General features: G+C 36.2%; 1 protein-coding gene across 1 annotated transcript in view; it reads right to left on the bottom strand.

The window, feature by feature from the left end:
• The window catches only part of LOC126842138 (beta-1,4-glucuronyltransferase 1), a 41,745-nt gene extending 20,800 nt beyond the window's left edge, over positions 1-20,945 (bottom strand). Inside the window, exons 1-2 of the mRNA XM_050579059.1 lie at positions 20,666-20,945; positions 946-981 (exon numbers count right to left, since the gene is read on the bottom strand). The gene's annotated coding sequence lies outside the window, so the exon portion shown is untranslated. The remainder of the gene's footprint in view (positions 1-945; positions 982-20,665) is intronic.
• Between the last annotated feature and the right edge of the window lie 2,447 nt (positions 20,946-23,392).

Below are 23,392 nucleotides of genomic sequence, written 5' to 3'. Positions count from 1 at the left end.
ACGATAATTATTGTTGGATAATCCATGTCTTTGGTTTGATATAGGCCTTTTTATTTTAACACTATTCAATGTACTAATACGATATCAACACCGAACAGGCGAATATTATAGAATCCAAACCTGTTTGGAATCGATAGCCTTTTAAATGAAGCTCGGCATTATTATTGTTATTTGTTTTATGTATTTCTCAAAGAACAGGGTGTCACCACGTTTATACCTACGCACTGGATAACGAGATGACATTGACAACGGCAACGTCTGTTGAATATCAAAACGGTATATTTCCGTTGCGCATGCGATATTAGATATTGACACCCAACCACTAACGTGTACATACGTTTACACATGGCTAATTGAGAACGGTCGGCTGTAGCTGTGGTCGCGTCTCGTTGTTTGCATACGCTTTCGGTCAAGCACCTCCGTCCTTCGGAGGACAAAAAGAATAATGATAATAAAAAAAAAATATATGTTTATACACCTGTATAATATTACATTATGTATATACATAATATATTTATATTTTATAGATGTGCGTTATATTTACAACCTCTAGGTTATACATAACGACCAAACAAGGCGTTAAAAGAAAAGTACACGGAAAATTCGTTTCGTTTAACTATGTTTAAGGTCAGCCGTGACGTCACGGTGATTTGGTCAAACGCATTTTCATTCGACCAAAAATCACATTATTTTTTTCTTCTAATATGAATATTTTCTTAAAAACTTGATTATAAACTCAATATTTCGGTATACGATCTGTCCCGAAGTACTAGGGTGTTGTTTGAACGGGGTAAGAAAAAACAAAGATCTGTTGCAAAACCGTTTCAGACTGGCTGAACAATACCTAATAGCTGACGTGCTTTTCAACCCAAGCCAGTCCAGTGTGTGCTTGCGTGGATTTTATTATTCAAAGAGTATAGTACCGAGATTGTGGTAATAACTTACTTCATTGATCATTAACTTAGATATCTTGTCCACCGTCTGAAACAGAACAAAAATAACGTACGTTAAAATCGTCTAAAGTTAAACTGTAATATGTATTATGTTCTGTAAACAAATAAAATATAATATTTTTTAAAAAGTAAAAATCTAAAAGCAATTTAATTGCAGTTCTTCATCACATATATCAAAGGCAAATTAAATATATTGTGTACGATATACTTTAACTATGAATGTGGCGTGATGCAATTTTTTGTGTTACAAGCCCTATTATTACCTAGCCCAATCTCAACCTATTGCTTTAGCCACAATTTGATAAATATCGACAGCAGCTGCATAATGTTGCGGTACGTTCAATACCTGACGTGATTTACCTACTACATTTTAGGAAACAATAAAATTCAATCGTGTACACTATATATTATTATAACATACAGTGTCAATATTTTGTCAGTCTTCATTAACTATTGCTGATTGTTTCGGGAATCAATATTATGTATTGGAATGCTGTGTTCCAATAAAATAGTTGCAATATCATAAAATTAATAATACACGACAGTGATATTTTGATGTCGATTCTATCTCGTGGTGGACACTGAACATTTTCGAAGAATAGCTGTTTAAACGGGTTATCAAATGGTTCTATTTAGTCAACATGAATTTTTCAAATCGACCGAGATATAGATAATACCCGGAGCTTAAGCATCCGGTAACATTGCGAGACCGCCGAAGGACGCACGCCTTCACTCGACAGGCTATTGGCATCGACACGACGGACGTCCCTCTCCGGTAGACCGAATAGAATAATGCAATCTCCATAAAATCCGTGAAATCATATTATAGCTCATCCCTGGCTGCAATTCTTTTAAACAATTGAGCTATTTGGAAAATAGAAATAAACCTAACCTAACTTCGTACAACTGGACAATACATAATATTCCAAAATCCATTGTTTTCACCCAAGTCAGAGAAAAGAGTGAACGTTAAGAATTTACGTTTAACCACAATAGAAAATCTATTACATGTATCGCGTCGGTTTTGGCGTGTCGTTGGCGCCGTTTCCGTGCATATTATGATGTAACGATCATCCATATTTCCATTTTATTAAAATTGTGTCATTATAAAATATTACTTGTTCGGCGTGTTTAGACGTAACGGCCTAGAAAGAACTCATTGGCCATTAAGCATTTTTATTATACACGGTTAATCCGTATATTATAATATTTTGTTACATACAATAGGCGTCGCGCGTCATGGGTCAGAGGGACAATGAGCACAATATTATATTTAAATTTGTAATCGTTTCGCGTGGACCGATAAACCGGTAACACAATATTATAACAATAATGTACGAGTCTTAATAAGGCTGTCGGGATGGTTTGGTGGAATGAATAATATAATACAACATTACTCAGACTACAAACGCCCGAGTACCATTCGAAAACATGCACAACTTACAATTTACGTATGCGATGCAATATCCTATCTGTAGGTGTATCGGAAGAAAGGTCGATTGCGGTTTGATGTGTGTATATGATCGACACAATTATAGAGCATTGCCATTACACCTCAGAGGGGACTTATCTATTCATCGTTGGCGGCGAAGGAAGCGCGTCGAATCGATGGCGAGAAGAGCACAACGAAAATATACCGAGAGATTCGCAAGCGCCAACACACAACTGTGATCAGATTGTGTGGAGGATAATGATGAAATTATATTACATTTTCTACGAAAATCGAAAATAAATAGGATTCATTTAGTCTTAGATAATACTTTAATGATTTATGATGTACATAAATGTTTTAAAAATGTTTTATATAACTATCTACGTATAATGAAACTTATTAAACGTTTTAACAATGAGTCGGAAAAACCAAAATCGATCTAGTTATTTTCATTTAAGTCCATAAAATATTTTACATTTATCCAAAGATATGGGCTCAATTAAGTTTACGCATACTTAAGAATTAGTAAATGCCTTGGGCTTTAAAAAAAATCCGGGTTATCGACAACTCGGCATCAATCATCATGACAAATAATATGGTTTTTAGCACATAGCAAAATAATGTATAATCAACCTTTTTTAAATGTAATAAATATTTTTTTTTTTAATTCTAAGTCTTTTTAACGTCAAAATTATAATTTTTATTTGGAAGAATAATTTGCATTTTTAAGAGTAAGTATTTTATCCATTTTTGGCATTCTCGCGGTAGTGTAAGTACACACAGAAATGCTCAGTCGTCGAAACTCACTCCCCCCGAAATCGACCTTTTGCTGAAGCGATTAATTTATAATTAACATAATTGTCATTGAAACATGTCCGGGGTTATACTATATCGGACGGGTAGCGGTATTATTTTTCACCAGCCCTTTGCGAACTATAATAGTTCAAATCGCTTTTGGTTTTAATACAACCGTAGCAGGCGTACAAGTCTCCAAGTCGTGATAACCATTTGCTCATTTTGTTAGTGTCGACGTCGCAAAACAGAGATACGACGTGTTTCACTGTATTTTTTACCGTGCATGTGTTCAAAACGAGCAAAAAGCATGATCTTTCTCGCGTGTGTTTCAGTCATTCAACTGATTATAATACTATAGTGATTCTGGAGAACTCTTGATCGTACATCAAACTGCCGTCAAAAGCTACACTATCGACTAATATATAATATTGGCAATACAGCTGATATCATTGTACATATGATAAGCAATTATTACAGGTTACAGACCCCTGGCCGTGGAAATTATACACAGCGTATTCCAACAAACAAATCGGTCCGGTAACTATACCCGGCCCGGGAACACTATGAGAACGACGATTGTCAGGATATGATATTGATGTAGACACTATGGCTGTACATAACGGTATGACCGGACCACGGACCGGAACGAAGCGTGTATTTTCTAAAAGTTTTCCACGGCTCCACCGATAACCGCAAATTGCTTTGATTGTGTATTCGTACACGAATAATATTATGAAGAACACGGTTCGTTTAATTAAAAACATAATACTATTACGTATATTGACGACAATCGAACTCGTTCTACATTATTTTTCGCGCATGCCGTATACAATGTGCGGTTTTTACACAAATGGTGCGCTGGTGGTTTACTCGAACTGGACGCTTTTTATGTTAATACGAAAAGAGAAAGAACGGCGGGTTAACGTTCATGAAGTAATCGCAGCTTTCAGTTATAGACCTCGCGGGGGCGATCGCAATTCCATGCGTAACGTGTGTGTAAAGTCTCCAGACAGAAGTATCCCCCATAGGCCGTACATAACACTTGAACTGTCCTTGAGACATTCGGTCATGTTCGCTGTCCACCCATTGTATCCGTTTACGCGGGCGGCACTTAACGACAATTAAAAAAAAAAATCTCGTCGTACGTGTACGATTATTATTTTTTTTCGCGTCACACGATTTACACGACAACATAGTCGTGGTAAAAGGAATGTAATTGAATTTAGGATATTATCTCCGTTGTCGCAATCTCCTCGGCAGACATTATCTTCCCCCTCCGCAAAAGAAGCAAAACGCTACTATACCATACGTTTACACCAAAATATTTAAGAACATAATATTCTAGTGTTAACATACAATTATTTGTGTTACATAATAAAATGCGATTTTAGCTCATCAAACACATGACAAATAACATTTTTACATTATTTTGTCATGATCAAGCATTATAGAATATCAAATTAAAAGAATTATGGGGTTTTCGGTTATAAGTTATAATTTTATAAACACTTCTTAAGTAAAAGCGTTTACTAAGTGTAGCTGTTAGTATAATATTTCGGACCGCGAGGATAATGTTCGTTTCGGCATTAAGTAGTTGGGAAGATACTGAATCTGTGACGGTGGAGATAATGTCCGTGTATTGATGTAATTATGTGAAAAACTACTACTTTCTTTCTCGTTATAATGAAATATTAATTGACTACAAATGCCGATAAAACGTATTTCCCCCAAAACAATCGTCCCGAAATTCGAACTCAAACAGGTTGATAATCATTTTCCCCGACTAGGTTTACCAGCGAAACGCTAACCGGTCGTGCGGCTTCAGCCAATATTCGAGATCCGCCGGTTAACTTATAATAATATTGTTACATTATGAAGTTTCACCCGTAAAATTATTATAAAAATAAATAAATTCATATTCACCGAAGATAACCCGTTTGACTTTCATAATAACGCTGATACACACAAGTTGAATCGTAGGTACCTAACGTTTGTCCGAGGCTATGATCAGCGGTGTACGCGTACGCTACGAAGGAGCCGGGGGGGACTTCAATGGAAACTTTATATTATTATTAATAAGGACGGGTGATTGATTATTTTATGATAACAAAGGCTTTCGACGGTGATCGAACAATACGATTCCGCTTAAAATCCAAATCGTGTGACGCCAAAGAATAACCGGCGCACTGCATTAATTAGGCACACACACGCTACACCTAATAAGCATTATGAGCGCGTCTCTGCGGCCAATGTCTTGGCATTACTGCGGCGCCTCGGGTCCGGAAAAAATAATTATTGGGGCTATTTCGAATCTAAGCGCTCAGTGTGAGCGGTCGAATGCACCGATCCCCATATGTACGCCGGTACGTTATAATAATAATAATGATATTATCCTTGGTCCAGATACCACAAACTCCGAACTCGTTAGGTATACGCCACCCACTCGCGCTACCGGTTGAGCTAGGGTAAATAACGACATATTGTGTACTGTATAAAAAAAATACGCTTACGGTTATCTGGGCTTTGGCCTTTGAATGCTGTTGCGACACTAGGATAAACCAGTTAAGCAGTTTTTTTGCAATCATATTATTATAACTATTTTCGCTTTCCGAGATTCGTTTGCGTTGAATATAGGTACTGTTATAATATTTGATGTACCCGCCGCGCCTAACGTGATTCGGGCTTTGAATGCGAGCCGGATTAAGCACAACAGTATGTCGGGTGAGAACTGTAGAAACCTCTCCGTCGCGACGGTATAATATTTTGTTTCTAGATAAAAAAAAAGGTCTATGAAGAAAGAACCGTAGAGTACGCGGAGACGCTAACCCACAGAATTCAATTATTGAGCGCGTCGTTTTGCCGAAAGCTACCGCTCTTGGCGTCTGTATATCTCTTTCACGCGCATCCGTAATGATTTATTGTTAATTATTATAATCGCAAGATCGTTTCTCGACGGCACACATACCGCATAGGTTTGTAATATTATTAAGACGACTTTCGGGTCGCGTGTTTAATATACTTTGAGAAAGCCAAGGGAGGCGTCGCGCCGTGTCGACAACCGGCATTCGCTTTCAATATATTCTGCGAGTGTTGCAGGTTGCAACTGTAAAGTATATGCTTGCCTGTTTAGACTGCGGCAATGAATAAAATACGAATGCGATATTTTCGTAAACGTACTTTTTCCATTAACGCACTCGACCGACACAACAAAAAGGAAAAAAACCCACTGTTGTAATATTATACAGTATAATTTTCACATGTGGCCAATGGATTTTTCATCATCATATATTATAATATATATATATATCCAACGGAAATCCAAAGCGAATCGCCCGGTTACCTTAAGCATACGTCCGAATAATATTACCATACAATGAGCCGACTTGTAGGACGTACAAGGTCAATAGCGAATTATGGATACAGACAAGTCCGAACGACTCCGAATCGCGCAGTACCTACCGATTTATAATAAGTCATGGCGAATTCAAAAATTCCCTTTATCAAGACAAACCGAGAGTATTATAAATCAGATCATTTTTCGTTTTAAAAAAGTCTGCGTGCCGGGATTTCAACACTAAATGTTTTTATTGTTTATTCGTCGACGTTATCTTGTCACAATATTATAATAACATTAAATCGGTTGTGTGGCGAATACAAATGAAAAGACGACGTCCTATCGTGGCGACCATCTGTTTATCATCAACATAGTCTTCATCATCGGTCGCTATATTATACTCAAGCAAATTATGTCTTACCAGAATAATTTTCAACTCGAGAACACCTCTACCCCCCCCCCCCCTTAAGCGGCAAATAAGGCTAAAACCACAATAATAATAATAATTGTTATTGTACACATCGTGTTATCATTACCGCGGTAATCATCAGTTGTATGTACGGCCTACACGTCCTATGTATGCATACGTTACACTCATCGGTTTTACGCTAATGTATCATTTTAGTGGTAGACGGTAGTAATAGTAGCGGCGGCACAAGGATCGGACCGTCTTTGAAGGCGTTCGGAAACCAGCCGCGAACGTAACGACGATAACGGTTCGGTGTTATGTTTACATACAACGGCCAGAGTACCACCCACGGGATGACTTGTGTTTTATATGGAACGTGCGAATCGCCATCGTTTGTCCGAGACTTCAGTGTGGAAATCCCCGGCGTTTGTCGGAGCACGAATGAAAATCGAAATAGCAACTCCGAAGACCGCGACTCGTCTTGGCTGGAGACAGGCCAACAGGGCTACTGTGTGTATTATGCGAAGAGGCCACTCGACCGGATCAAATTTCCCTCGGCGTTTCCGGCGTGCGACGGTCCCACCCGAAGTCCTCACACACATACTTATGCTTTCGTGTATTAAATTAGCCGCGGACCCCTCCGGTATAATACGTTGTTTTACGATCCACCGCGTGGCAAAACCGCCGTGGCGGTCAAATCGACCTTTCGTTAAAACGGTTGAGACTATATTGGGTATGTCTTATTATACAAGTATACAACGGCGTGTAGATCGCGGTACTTCTTGGAGACCGAGGGCACAACCATCGAGTACCGGAAATCTATGTCTATAGTATTAAGGCAGAGCGGCTTAAAATGCCAGAAATAAACGCAACTCGGCCAACAGCTGCTGTCATGGCGTCAACCCGAAACAGCCAGATGACCGTGCTCGTTCGGCTTACACGCTGAACTCGGCGAGTCCACATTAATAATATTTATAGTTTATGTATTACTATAATAATAAACACACGTGTAACGACAATATATAATGTATTCATATAAACGGTAGAGAAAAGCACATTAAGAATAGGCACTTTTAACGGCTCCGCGTCGAACGACTATAGTTTTCCATTTTTTTTATCTATCTCACACCGCGGCCCTTTCCCGAGTTAAAAAAATGTGTGTCCTTTTATCAAACATCACGGGGTCTTTTGCTAGCGTCAATATGGCACCCAACGTCGGTTTCACCGTTTCTACTCATCGGTCAATCGTTGTGGCCGAAAGCTAATAATAAGCAATATTTGTTCGAGTTATGTGTACTTACTTAGAAAAAAAAACACTTAACTTGTTACTATTGCAAATCTTATCTATCATTATTATGAGTTATTATCACTCATAACGGATGTCCCAATGAGTGCTTATCGTGTTAAAAGTTTTCAAAATGTACGCAAGTTAATATAATACTTGCAGCGGCTCCAAAGTTTTCGTATACCATTTGGGCGAATTAGCAGAAGTAATGGACCTTCAATGGAAAATTAAATGACAATGTAGTCAAGCGATTGCCTAAGTCCTGACCTCAACGTACAGGGATTAGAGTCACTGTATAATAATAGTTGCGTTGACGTTTCATAATTGAATTGGTTTTTATGTGTTTAAAAGAATTACAACCAAACAGTTTTCATCACACAGGTATATGTGTGTATTACGCATAAAACAGTAAAATTACACAAATTACCTGGGTAGAAACGAAAAGTGTTTCAAACTATTATTGCGGCGTTGTCGTTAAACGCATCATTAAGTCGGTAAATGCCAACATTTAAACGGTTCGTTACAATGTAATTGCCGCTTAATAATCTTACCGATAGCTGATATGCCATATTGTCAATCATGTAAATCATACACACTATACTAATTAACCTTTAAATGAACTAGAAAAAAGTCTCGAGTAATAATCGCTTAAAAATCGGCAATGATCACACTACAAAAATGTTTACCAGCATGCACATTGCACATGCACATGAGAAATATAATAATATAATAGGAACAAAGCTAACGTATGCCATCAATTAATAGTCAATAATTGATTGTTGTATAGTATCAGAGTGTTGGGGTGGGGATTTAAGTTACCTTTTTAATTTTTTTAATTTTATCGAGTTTGGAAACGGGTGAGCGGCTGTAGCCTGTAAGTATTGTGAAGAGGTTTGGTCTCCATGAATAAAAGGTATTTTTACCAAATGCCCAAAATAATTGCAAAATTACTCAATATTTCAACCGAATTTGTATTTGTCTAACGTTGAGCATGATGTCACAGTCAAGTGATTTACGACGAAACTCTAAACGAGCTTGGCTAAAAGACTCGTTTATTGTTAAGTATGATTATACGTGAACCGACCCATATTAGGTACCAGTTACCACTACTGACTACAACCAATGTATAATACAAGAACTGACGTTAATACAAAATATTTCCATCCAAATAACAGTTTTCTTTGAACTATTGTCAGCTGCAGTAAACAAATATAAAAAAACTAGACTCGAAGACCGCAGTTTATGGAATAATGTAATCATATTTAAATATTAGTATTCTAGAGCCAAAACATTAATTATTGGGCAATTATTTTTCTTTTTTTAAACATTTTTATTTATGTAATTTTTCATTATTATGTAATTCAAATTTTTTTTACCTTTTTAGTATTTTCCAGAGACTAGTATATAACCATATTTTTTAAAGTTCATTGAATGATAAGTTATCTTTTAAGTATTAAAAGTTGATAGCGCTCTGTAAAATATTAGAAAGTAAATATTTTATAATTATTTTATTATTATAACCCCCGAATGATTACAATTTAAAAATGGATCAACTAGAATAAAAACAATTTTTTTTCAAAAAAATGAGTGTCTTACGTTTAAAATATTACGCTGTATAATTATTTATGCAGTTAAGGTATTACATGAGATTGAATAATATACTATGTAGAATTTAGTTACAAACTAATGAGTAATGACTGTTTTATTCGAGAAAAAATTGTATTAATCCTTGACCGAAACAATTATACGTAGAAAAGCAGTAAGCACGTAGTCAAATTTAACCTCAATAAGTATTGGGATTTCCTCACTAATGGTATTGGTGAATAACAAAAATTGTCATACTTTTTTTGCTTCATTAAACGAATAACCCAAAAATAATATTATTGGCTTGCGGGTGCATCGTTATCGTTTTAAAGTAGACACGCAAGTGAAATGTTTCAATCGGCCAAGTGATAATTATGAACTAGGATTTTGTACTTTTTTTTTTTTTTATTATCATTATAGGTTTGGTCATAAAATTGCTAAATTTATTAGGAAAAAAAACATTTTTTATTACTATTATTATGATTATTATGATATAATCATAATAAGACTTGCTCACTCTTTGGGAAAATTAGGTACCATCTGATTTACGACCGTTGCGTTACCGGGCGCTAAGGCCAGCGAACTATGGAAACGCATATTTTATGGGCTTACGGTATTTTCAATTATTAAGGTCGAAATCATTATAAATCCTACGACGGTGCGTCTTTCACGTGCGACACACGTCGATAGATACGTAGAGAGTTGACGTTGCACCACTACATATTATATTGGTAGTATAGGTACGGATAACTATTCGGATGAATTTGAACATTATTTATTTATACTATTACTAAATGTCCTAGAAAATGAACGCGGTTAACGGCGATCGCTTAACTCGGGGTAAAGTGAAACTCATTCAACATAATATCGGGCCGATGACAGATACATCCAAGACGGAAAACGGCGTGTAATAAGTAGGACAATCGCCGTGGCGGTCGTAATATACGTGTTTCTGGTAATTTCCGATAATGTCACGGATTCTGCGAATTATGTTATACATTTTGTTTGGGCGATCCGGCGACAGATAACCTACAAATAAAATGTTGCGGCGTGGGTTAACACATCGACGCGAAATACATAATATGCACGTGCGTCACCGGTCAAAGAGAGGAAGGAGAGACCCTAAAAACCTTGACCGTGTCCGCGTTCGGCTGTCGGGAACTGGACTAATGTTAGCTGCATGAATATATAATAATAATAATAATAATAAAAATCGAATTAAATCTGGGTTAAGTGAACGTCGACGGCGGGTGGGGGCAGCATGCGAACAGCGGCAACACCGTGGTCGTCTAGTTAAGTACAATAATTATTGCTACCTGTCTATGGACGTTTTGATTTAGGGTATAAAACAGGGTAGTAGTTAGTGGTAGGTACACGTTTACAGAGAAATAATTACATAGGCGAAATGCACAGTAGTATTATGCATACAAACTTACCTACGTCAAAAGAAGTAGATTTGAAAACCACGATAATGGTCAATTATTTGTTAAATATTTGTTTAAAATACCAAAAAAGTTGTATGAAGTTCAGTTTAACTACTATATAGGAATTAGGCAGTGGGTATAGGAAGTAGGAACACTCATAAGAGTTAGTATCCCCTCGGGGATATGAGCACCTCTGGTCACGCAACTTCAGGTACACTTCTGAACCGAGAAAAGTCACATACCAGGGCAGCAGTTATTCCATTATGGTATCTGGGCCATCAAAAAATGATTTCCTTAAAGATATTTAATATTCACAATCAAAAATCTGGGAGACTTACCGGTTGTGACATGAAAATACGAGGGAACCTAAGCACACCACCAATTCCAAGAAAATCCATCATGCAAAACAAAAGAGCAAATTGTGGGTCACACCACTCGAAACAGAGTTACAACCGAGAATAAGATGATATCGCGGCTTCCAAACAACGGCCAAACTGTAAAAAGTCGAATTTTTATTTTATACAGGAGAGTGAATTAAAAAATACTTTTTTTTTTAAATTTTATGTATACAAAATACCCCGAATAATTCGGACAATTGAACATTGAATAATAGTATATTTTATTTATCGACTTTATAAACTCATTTGTCTTGCTTCAAACCCTCATTTTTAATTTCTCAAAGGATTTAAGGTGTATTAAAGTGTTCAATTCAAAATTATTATTATTATTTCTTTTTTTTTACAAGCAGAAGTTTTGTAAGGAAAAATTATTCTATGCTAGTCCGGTCGTTATGGTAGCGTGACTAATGCGAAAACAAAACAGATAAATCCTAATGGTGGCTCGTAAATTTTCAATTCTGCGTGCAGAAAGCCATCAGCTTTTTTAGGATAGCTCACGCTATAACACAAAAGGTCGGTTCACACTTGGCGTGGTGTGTCATGACGCGACATGTGCAATTATTATTCTCACCAAAGGGATTTAATTGATTTTCAAGCGAATCAAAACCTGAACCCGAACAGTTAGGCATAATAATATTATAATAGCTGTTTATGTACACACACACTTCAGTCGAAGACAAATCGGTCTACACTTGATTGTACAGCGCGATATTGACAAATCACAGAAGTAAAAAAAAAAACAAAGCAATAACCTAAGAATAATCAAACAGTGGCATTCAGTTATACGTATACACTTTGTCGCGATGATCATAAAAAAAAAAAATAATAAACAAATCTTAAGTACCCGAGTGAAGGTTATTTTAGCGGCTTTGGAGGTTATAATACATATTAAAATAATATTATGTACAGTGTTTGTTCACGATGAGTGGTATACTGTCTGTACACATAGGATTTGCGTGTCACGAGACCAATTCGTCTGGAACTCTATGATCATTCGAGCGTTGTTGAAAACGAAAAACAAAAGTCAACTACACATTATTGTTGTTATTACTGTCGTTGCATTGAGTTAACAATCTTAAACCGATACTTATCAAACTCGGTGAAGTATCGATAAAATCATTTTGCATAATAATTAGCGAGTAAGCGCATAACGTCGTGTCTCGTCGATGTGTTATGTATACGGTTATACATCTTACTACATAATAATATAATAACACAGAAGTATACACAAGCCCAACGGCCATTGTACACCGTTGACGTTTAAAATGTAACGCGATGCTTTCCAACTTGGATGACTTCAAAGGTGACGATTACTTGTTACCACGCAGCACGATTTCGTTGCAATTGGCAAATGATTTATTTCCTGGTATGAGTGTATCCGTAGCGTTGTGCACAGTTGTTGAAACTTGAATTCGATGTGAAAGAAAACCTTCCAATCTCAACCAAAACTTTTCATTTAAATCATTGGATTTTAGCATTGTTTATTATTAGTATTATGCGTGATTTATGTCGACAGTAGACCCACATATTATATTTAAGTATTTTTCAAAACTCCACAATCATGCTTTGCAAACAGTTTCAAATTTATCGAACACCGTTGTTATAAGAACGGATGTACAATATACACTTAATAAACAAGGTCCATTCAATATTTTTTAAAGGTATAAAGTTTGACAATATTAAGTTGTTTGTCGCATATATTTAATTATGCCCATAACGGGCTTTGAACATTGTACAGTAATATTTCGTAATATTTGTTACTGATGATACTTTTTGTACCAGTATTGCCTATAATAATTCATTGGACACTTTTGAAGCCAGTAGCAGGATAGATAAAGTACATCCGAGTATAGACCGATAAGATAACGCGTACTGGATTGTTGGCTTTTCAGCATTTTTATTATTATGACACAATAAATAATAATCGTAAACCGGAGGCAATCCGTCAAAAACAAAAACCTCTTTTTTTTTGAAACTCGCGTTTCGGCGAAACACATGTTTGATTGAAGTATGTTCAGTCCACGACAAAAGTAATTTTATCATAGTCCAGTCCTTAAAAGTTCTAGCATACGAGCGCAGTTGTAGTAAAATAAAATAAAAATAGTTCAGTAATTAAGTAAAGTTAAAAATCGCATCGAAGCTATAAATCAGGACTTCTAATTTGGGTCAATCGAATCTATGGCGTCTACACGACCAAATCCTTTGGACTTGACACGCCGACAAATCCGGTTCTTGTAATATGATTACATGATAACGCACCACTTATGTATCTTAGCGGAACCCAAATACACAACACTCGTTGACCGAAACTGTACACGTGTCGTTAAGGGCTTAGTAAACGAATACGACACTCGTCGTTAAAACCGTAGCAGTTGATTACGGATACCAAATTTAATCTAAATAGGATTACACTAACATATAAATAAAAATACATCAACGGTACCGACGAGTACGCCCCCGCGGATAATTATTTGGGTTTCGCAACATCATTAGGCCGGCAATCATGACGTTTTAATGGCATGTTTGCCCAGGGAGACGTAGCAGCTACCGCTAATTAATTGATCTACAATCTACATCTTTTTTTTTTTTACATTTTTTTTTTTTTTTTTTAATATTACAATAATACGAACCAAACGCGGCAACTGAGAAATGATGTCGTTGTCCGCGGCTCTCTTAGACATGTAGTCTTCTGTGCCTATGTACATACCACCACATATATCATACGTTTCATCGACAAAATCCGCGAGTAAACAACGCGTTACAGGCATCCCATCGAGAAACAAAATTACCCGAAGCTGCTATTCTCAGCGATTAGCCCAAAGCGACACGTGGAAGTCAACTCAGTAAGAAAATGTACTAATGTTCATTTCTTAATAAATTCACCACGACAAAATGTAAACGCCAAAAATGTTTCACTGGGATCATATAGTGGACTTGTACATTTTACTTTAAAGATTTCAAGTTAACATGTCTTGTGAATTGAATACAACCAATCAAACGGATATCAAACTACGAGGACGGACATCCGGCGAGACTTATAATAGATATAATAATAATAATTACGGATAGGGCGCCCAATCGTTGAATAATAATAATACATTTTTCAAGATTTATGTACGTATATAAGCGTATAAAGGGTTATAAGATTAATTAAGCGTCGTTGCCTTCTTGGCGTTGACACAGTATGTATGATATATGGACATCCTATACAAAAAACCAAACCATACATTAAAGATAATTTGAATACATATAACACAGGTATACCACATGGACAACGGTCGTCTTCCACGGGTGCCAGACATTCTTTAAGTGCATATTATATACCAACGGCCGGCGGGCAAATGTAATATGCGCTTCGCCCAAATAAAAATTATAATATGCATCATTATCGACTGTTGAAATAGATTTGTTTTTTTTGTATGACGTTAATAGAATACACGCGACCTGAAACTGAATGAGTCCTTGAACTTTCCAAGCTAAATATCGACGTGTCGGTGTAGCACGACAGCCTTTGTGTATCCAAATGGCGCTTTGTAAAGGCCATTTTTTTGCATAGTACCGTAGTAAGGAGGGGAGGGGCAATAAGTGCGAGTTAAAACAAAATAACGTCGAAGATGGGTCAAATCGGCGGGGTGAAAAAACCAACTCCATTTCGTGACTTCAAGTATAATGATAAGGAGTGTTGTTATTACAATACTCGTATGACGTTGATGGCCTAGTTTACTGTGGAAACTCGGAAGTTTTATTTTTGTTAGCAAATGTATTATATTTTAATAAGAATCGTGTAAACAACGTTCATAAAAATATTCACCCTATTAAAGTTAACTAGTTTTACCCTTCGAATTGCGTGCTCCGTCTGGAACGAGACGAACGTTGATTAACGATGGACAAATATTTTTATGGCACCGTGACGAAGATAAAAAAAAAATACATGATGAAGTATGGACCCGATTCTATGATTCTATGATATGGTTGAAAACATCATTCGTATTCGTTAGCGACCAAAAATTAAACAAAAAACTAATATTTTAATAAAAAATATATCATATAAATCTTATTTCTCGGCGAACAGTTTTAAAAATTAAAATAACTACAAAATACATAATATATGGGTTACATCGTCTCCAAGTTTATAAACAATAACGGATTTCTAGTGAAAACATTAGCGTCTCACACAATACACGGTATATATAAAGAAAAAATAGTTTCTATGAAAAGCTGATCTATTCTATTCGCTATTACAATATTATTATAACCACTAACATTTGGTTTTATACGATCGTCTTTTGCTATCACAAATGTATAGGACGTTAATAAAATACAGTTAAAAACGGCTTTGTTTTTATTTTATTTTAAAGAACCCTACAGGGTAAATTGATTTAATAAAAATGCGCAACCTTGGTAACATATGCCGCCACACAGGATATTTACACTGTTAGCATTTATACATGTTTCCAAACCTCCCACCCCCAATACCACTAAAAAAGTGTTATGTTAATCAAACTTTAAATATAAACTAGATTAAACGCATTTTCGATGTAAGATAGCATTGTATAAAATATCGCGTACCTCCATTATCGACGCATTATAGGCTGCATTATTAATTATTATTGTAACAACGTATAGACTACATTTATAGCATCCACCGAAAGCTAAAAGATAATATTTTAAAAATTACTCCCAATTCTCTTCCTCTTTTTATTCTACTTAAAACGTTTTTTGTTTGTCCGCCGGTCGTTATGGCCGACTCTTGCGGGTGAAAAAAAGTAAAAACACAACTATAATAAAATACACCGCAGACGATCCTCCGTCTACCTAAACACACATTAAGAGTTCGCTGAATTCCTGTATATTCAGCGGGTATTCTCTATTCTACTTGGTGAAATGTCATTTTAACTCGGGCAGGTGTGTCGCTACGGTCACTGTAGGAATAGTAGGTATCATATTATCAGGTATATATAATACCTACCCGACGGCGTTACCTAATCCAAGGTGGACAGCGCCCTGCGAAATTCTGTGTACTCGCCAGTTATATTGGCGACTGTTTGGGCTGGTGTAACAAAATCAATTCTGCGCAGTCATACATACGATCGTATTGTAAAATTATTATGCGCCACTCGATCGTATTGCGGGTGACGAGCCAAAAAAATTATTCAAATCTAATAAGGGAGGAGTGCGAAAACGTTTACATTATTATTAATGTATAGTAGTTACCGTTTTAAATATTAAAATATTATTATTCTAACGATGACAGTAATCGATCGGAATTCGAACTTTTTTCGTAGTTTTGAATCGACTGCGCATAATAAAACCTTGTTTACCGTCAGTATTGTGGTATTTAAAGATGATTCGGAAATTCGTTTAGGCATTATAATTATTATATAACGACGCGTTTAGAGTATATATGGAAATTGTTCGATTTCGAGTGCGCGTAGGACCACTTGGGTAGATGATAATACATATTAGTAAGGACTAGGTATATAATAGCATAGTGTTGCTATACGTCGCCGGTTGTAGGCTCTCGCGAGGAGTCATGGCAACCGGTTTTCGAAACCCCAGTATATATACTGTACACACACACTATAGGTATACACACGCGGGCTCGTATACGTCCGGCCACCACCAAACCGACCCGAGGCAAATACTTTCTACTACACAACCCGAACAAAAGGTATTTCCGAATTTCCTTACGCGCCGTGGTCTTAAACGTATCTTACACGGCCTTTGTATCAAAGAAAAGTCAGTAGTACCTACCGACATACCGAACTGGACGAAAGAGGAGAGTATTTAGAAAATGAAATGTACAACATAAAAAACAAGGTTTTCTCGAAAAAAAAAATTATTTGATCTTGAGTAACTCGGCATTATCTTTTCAAATCAATAGGTACATCAAAATGTTTTATTTTCGACGGACCTAACCGAACGGCGAACAGTGTAAAATACATTTTTATCTTTCTGTTTCTGAAATCGGACTGACTCGAGTCAAACGCATGTTCTTTGTCGCAGTACCTTCAAAGGCACATCGAAGCAATTGAAGATCCACCCGAAATGGAATATTTGTTTGACGGGTATTCCAAAATATACAAATGCCGTTCTATTTTTAAGCTTTAGCATTTTTAATTTGATTTCGAAAATCGTTGAATAGGGTTTTAGCCGTTCGCGTTCTTTGGCGAGCACATGTGGTCGATGAATTAATCCTCTTGACAACACTGTATAGGCTACATTTCCCTCTTGTCTGCCTATGAGTTGTTGGCAGACAGTCATAACTAGACGAGTTATTTTGGAACACTGCGTTTTACAGTACAGTAATATTGTGGAATCGTTTCTAGAACCGAAAACTCGAAAAAAGCATAGTGAGTACACACAACTCAGTTGGGTGCACACGTTTCACTTGCCGGCGTCAGGGCCGTGGTTCAAAACGGATTCGCATATTTATTTCAATTTTGTACGTCCTTGTTGACCATAGCCTTCGAGAAGATACTGTGCGACAGTCGAGTCGAGGGACGGAAACACGTGTGGCTTGTGATACATTCACAGTTAAAATACCACCCACCTACCCATAAAACAGTATAATAAACATAATTTCAACAACAAACCGTATTACAGAATTAATAGTACCCATTTACAAATTTTATCATTATTATCGCTGTTATACATCCTCCATCTGTATCTTATCTGCTGGCGCAAATAGAAACGCTTGGAGAGGTGTAGACCATTCAAGCCCCTTAAAAAAAAACCTACAACCACAAACTAGTGTAACCTCTAGTTTTTTTGCTAATACTATAAAGGAGAGGTTAAACCCCCAGGTCTAGTTATGTATTTAAGCGCTTAATAGTTACGATTTTGTCAAAACAACATATTTAAATGAGTAGATAACAATAAGTCTGAAAACGTATGGAAGCTTCTTACTCCCTCTCTCTTTCTTCTCTCTCTCTCTCTTTAATCTGCAGTAATAACTACCCAGGTCTTTGTAACGTGTCGCATACATGGTGGCCGTATATCACAATAATATCGCAGTTGTCACTTCGAGGTGTGCCAATGGATTTTCGCAATTTCCACATAGGAACTGCATAACATTATCAACTTCGACGAAACCGTATAAACAAATACCGTTGTTCGCGACACCGAAGAGAGATATGCTGACGGTCTGGTCACATGGTTTGTTATTATAATTATATGCTATGGAAATATATGGAAATGGACGGACCAGATAAGGATTCAACAATGGTCGCGAGCATTGCTCTCTCTAGCATTGTATGCAAAGTCTCAAAGAACTTTGTACGCGATGCCATTTATCAAATAGCGAATTCTTTCACTTGTTAAACGATCGACTTGTCTTGATCGGACAAAGTGGCTGCACAGCACAGTTGACGACAAATCGCACACCGATGTTAAAAACAATAATTGTTAAAATCTTCCAATGTTCGTCAATATTGTACTATCGACGAATTGAAGGTCAAACGATATTATGTAGTGAACTGGAACGGTAAATTAAAAACCAAAACCTAATTTAGTATTATCCAAAAACTTGAATATCATTGAATAGGTACAATATGAATGTACACGTTGTTATTTTAAGACTCGTAATAGTAGCAACACTGCTCAGTCGATTTCGTATGATTCATTTAAATCGTTTTTGACCGGGTTTTGTACGAGCGAGCAAGGATAACGCGATTCACCTAGTCATTCGGCCTGCCAAACACGGTGCACATTGGCGCGTGCAAAACAAGTGTAAAATAAAAATAATAGCAACCTAAGATCTCGGTGTTTTGGGTTACATCGTATGCACGTGGGAATAATAAAATTATTATTTTAATATTCTAAGCATAACACGCTGAATAGTTCATTTAAAATTATGTGTAGCGAGCGGACCGACGGTCAGGGTGTCGTCACGCCACGTCCCTGCGTTCTCCTATAACCGACACGGGAGGAAAAAAATGTTCACTTGTAAAAATCACGCATATACGCGTCGGGTCACTGTGCACAAGGACTAAGGCAACAATAATTCCAGCCTAGTATTGACTTTAAAAAAAAGGCATTTTTATAAATATATATGGAACAAATCGACGATAAAACACGAGCGTGTGGAGCATATATTATGTCATGCAGTTTTGGGAGCAAGTCTCGTGTGCCCGTGTCATTTGTGTTTCGTTATCCGGTCCGGTAACTAAAATTCCGTTTTTCCGACAATTAAAAACAACGAAACGATGGTTTTTTTGGTGGAAAGATTTGTTTCAATGATATTTCTATAATATGAATGTAAACGGAATATTTTGTTTTTAGGCCAACCACGCGCCAGTCACGATTTTTGACCGTGTACCTACTGTGTATATTATCATGACCGCGAGAAGAGTGAAATTAAGTGCGATTCGCGCCACCGAACCAGGTTAAAAATACTAAAACAACATTATTATGCGTTGTGAAATTAATTGCAAGTTTTAAACACACGCGACCGCGTCAAGACGACAATTACAACTTCCAAAAATAAAATAATTGTTGTAGTGTTGACTATAAAATAGTGCTCGTGTGAAATACATTAAAAACAAAATCCTAGTGTAACCCGGGTATAATTGACAGTGGTTTTTTTTTATAGGAAATTTTGTTGAATAATAAGCGAACACCAATACTGCACACACCAACGATTTCCACAAGGGTGTTAAAGTGAAGACAAATTTGCCTAACGATACTGTGAGTGGCAAGCGGAATATTTTTTTTTCACACACACACAACACGTTAGTTTGAAAACATTTTCATTAATATAATAATAACAATCATGGATAGATATCGTTAGATAATTAGTAGATTTAATAAGCGGCGGTTCAATAATAATAGAACCTTCCGTTTGTTCACTTCGATGAGTATTAAATAGGGCATAACTTTTGTTTTGCGCTTAGGGACCCTGAAAAATCATTGGTAATATAAAAATCTATTATGGTAATGGGGCCTTAAAAATTAATTCAAACCGGGGTCTACAAAATGATAGTTGCGGCACGGTTCGGGGAAGTTTTTCTAATAACTGTTAACAATATTAAAACATTTAAAAACACTTACCGTCAGATCGCTGACTTGCCGCTGAGCGTTTAATCGGCGCACATTTTTCGGTACGTTAATCTATATTAAAAACGAATTAGAAACAGAAAGAAAAAAAAAAATTCGAAAAATGTTTATTCTTTATTTGTATGTATTTTTTTTTTTTAATTTAAACCCGCGTTCGACACTGGCCGGATGGTAAAGAACTGGCACACCGGTTTTCGGTCCGTTGGCGCACTACCCGTGGACTCGCGTTGTGACGGTGTGTCGGCGACTGACGGTGGCAACTGGCAACGGCGGCAGTGGCGAGCCGTCGGGAACAACGAGGACGCCGGCCATGTGTTAAAATATATGGCTTGGCCGTCGCAGTCGTCCTCGGTCGCTGCAGTCGTTATCTATGCGACGGCCGTCTTGTGCACCGGCCGCAATACACTGCACGCACCGCAACCGTCGCGCACAACCCCTTTCAACTCGCCGGTGCCATTGTGTATTGTATAATGCGGGACGCAACGACAAAATACATAATATTAAGTCCATCGATTACACGACTTTCTTTAAACAATCGAAACGCCCTGTACCCGTCTAGTTTCTTCGACGGCAATCCTGCTCGGTCATATTGTTTGTACATGAAAATAAAATAATAATAATAATAACAGGTATTATACAATTAATCTCCAAAGGTCAGACGGGGCGTATGCGGTCGGGAGGGTGTGCTATGGAGACTTGAATTCTCCAAAATCGTTTTTGTACCGGCCGCCTGTACGCGCATCCCAAGGTTCAACAATTGAGTATTTGTCTTCTTCTAATGTACGAAAACCTAAATAATTAGAACGAAAATGATTCCTGAATTTTAGATGGTTCGAATGATGTTTAGAGGTATGGTCTCTCCAACCCTCATTTTAACATGAATATGTTATATGGCTGGGAGTCAGGTACTAAAAATTGCCCGAAACGTAACGCTGAACGTCACACTCGGTGGCTGCGGAGATTAGAGATAAGAGATTAAAATAGAGATAATGTATTAAAGATAATGGATGAGGGATACTAGATTAGAGGTATAAGAGATAATGTAAAGATAATACATTAGAGATAAAGACATGGGGATGGGGATGGAGAAGGATATGAGGATATATAAAGATAAAATGTTTTAAGGATATAGAAGATTAAGATATATATATATAAGGATAGTCAAATGAATTTGATAGGTAGGCACTTAATTTATGGTGAACCACGGAATATGATTTATGAGAAATGTTAAATATTGATAAATGTTGCCAGTAAATCGATTAAGGCCAGGTATTATAAAATTACTAAAAAACGTTTGGCCAGAACATATAATTAAGACTATACTATCATCATAAATCGCAAGGAGATTATAAATCGGAAATAATCGTATAATTATCAGGACATAAACATGTATTGATCACTTCTAACAGACAACAATCGAATGATATTTCAAATGTTATGGTATTTAAAAATGCTGATACCAGTGTCATAAAACTTAAACATAATTTAGCGGTATTGGAAAATTTGGTATTTACCTAAGCAAATACTGTAAAATTAGTAATTTTTTGAATAATTTATAAGTAGATATATATTACCTAAAAACTAAAATACCAGTTACTTGTTATTTATTACCGCATACGCACTAGTTTATTATGATTCGATTTATTATACCGGTGATATATTATTATGATGACTATCACCAACCGATAAGTAACGTGAGTACCGAAAAAACGGTTTATGGGTGTTAACAAAAATCAGTAATTTTCAATGTTGGTAATATGAAATATTGGTATTGTTTCGGTATACCAATACTGACCATCAGTCTTAGAAAGTAAGCTAAGAAGAAAATCGTAAAAGAGCGTGTGATCAATTTTATATATAACTTATATTTTAAAACAAGAAAATAATAATATTTCTTCTTATACTTATAGTACATATTATAAATAATCTCAGGACTCCATGAACAGCTCAAAATACAAAAGCGTGGTTGGTATAAAATGGCGCTGGGTTGGTCCAAACTTGTTACCATATTTGGCGTGACATCGGCGGAATGAGTGTTTATACTATTTTAATTTAATAAAATATTATATTATTAAAAAATACATTTTTTTATAACTATAATATGTGTAGTTTATTAGTTTTCGGGCTATAAGTATACTGAATGGTCTCTCTCTTATTTATACCATTGTTAACCTAGTTAACATGATTTGTTTTTAGATTATATGTAACTCAATTATTTAGATTATCTTTATTCAATATATAACACTCAATACCTTTTATATTTTAGAGTCTGGTACAGTCCGATTGGCAATCTGAGGTTTCTGCATAGATTTCCAACGAGTTAACTTTCTCAAACTTATTGAACACCGTGTAATATATTACTCGTGTTCACTTGTCTTGTTCAAAACTAATTACAAGATATCATTTTAAATTCAGAAATAGACTATAGTAGACTTTTTTTTATTTATTATATTTTAATTGTTTCAACATAATCTTGTTTTTACAATATATTAATTAATAAGTTACATAATTAGGTAGGCATAATAGAGTAATAAAATTATTTATAAATTATTTTAGTTTAGCAAATTGTACATAAATTATGAGTTGTTTTAATTAGGTCATTAATCTGATGATACCGATGATGAAGATGACGATGATGATTCTGGAGGTAGTAAGATATCTTGTGGGAGACGTGGCTTTAGTCAACGGTTTTAAGGCTCCTTCTATTGTGTTTAGTTTCGA

Source organism: Adelges cooleyi, unplaced genomic scaffold (genome assembly GCF_023614345.1).
Source record: "Adelges cooleyi isolate 19-005CV unplaced genomic scaffold, UGA_ACOO_1.1 ACOO_flye_CR_arks_rails_tigmint_CR_PRNA_1, whole genome shotgun sequence".
Lineage (NCBI taxonomy): Eukaryota > Metazoa > Arthropoda > Insecta > Hemiptera > Adelgidae > Adelges > Adelges cooleyi.
Note: the sequence above shows the minus strand (reverse complement) of the source record. Positions and strands in the feature narration are given on the sequence as shown.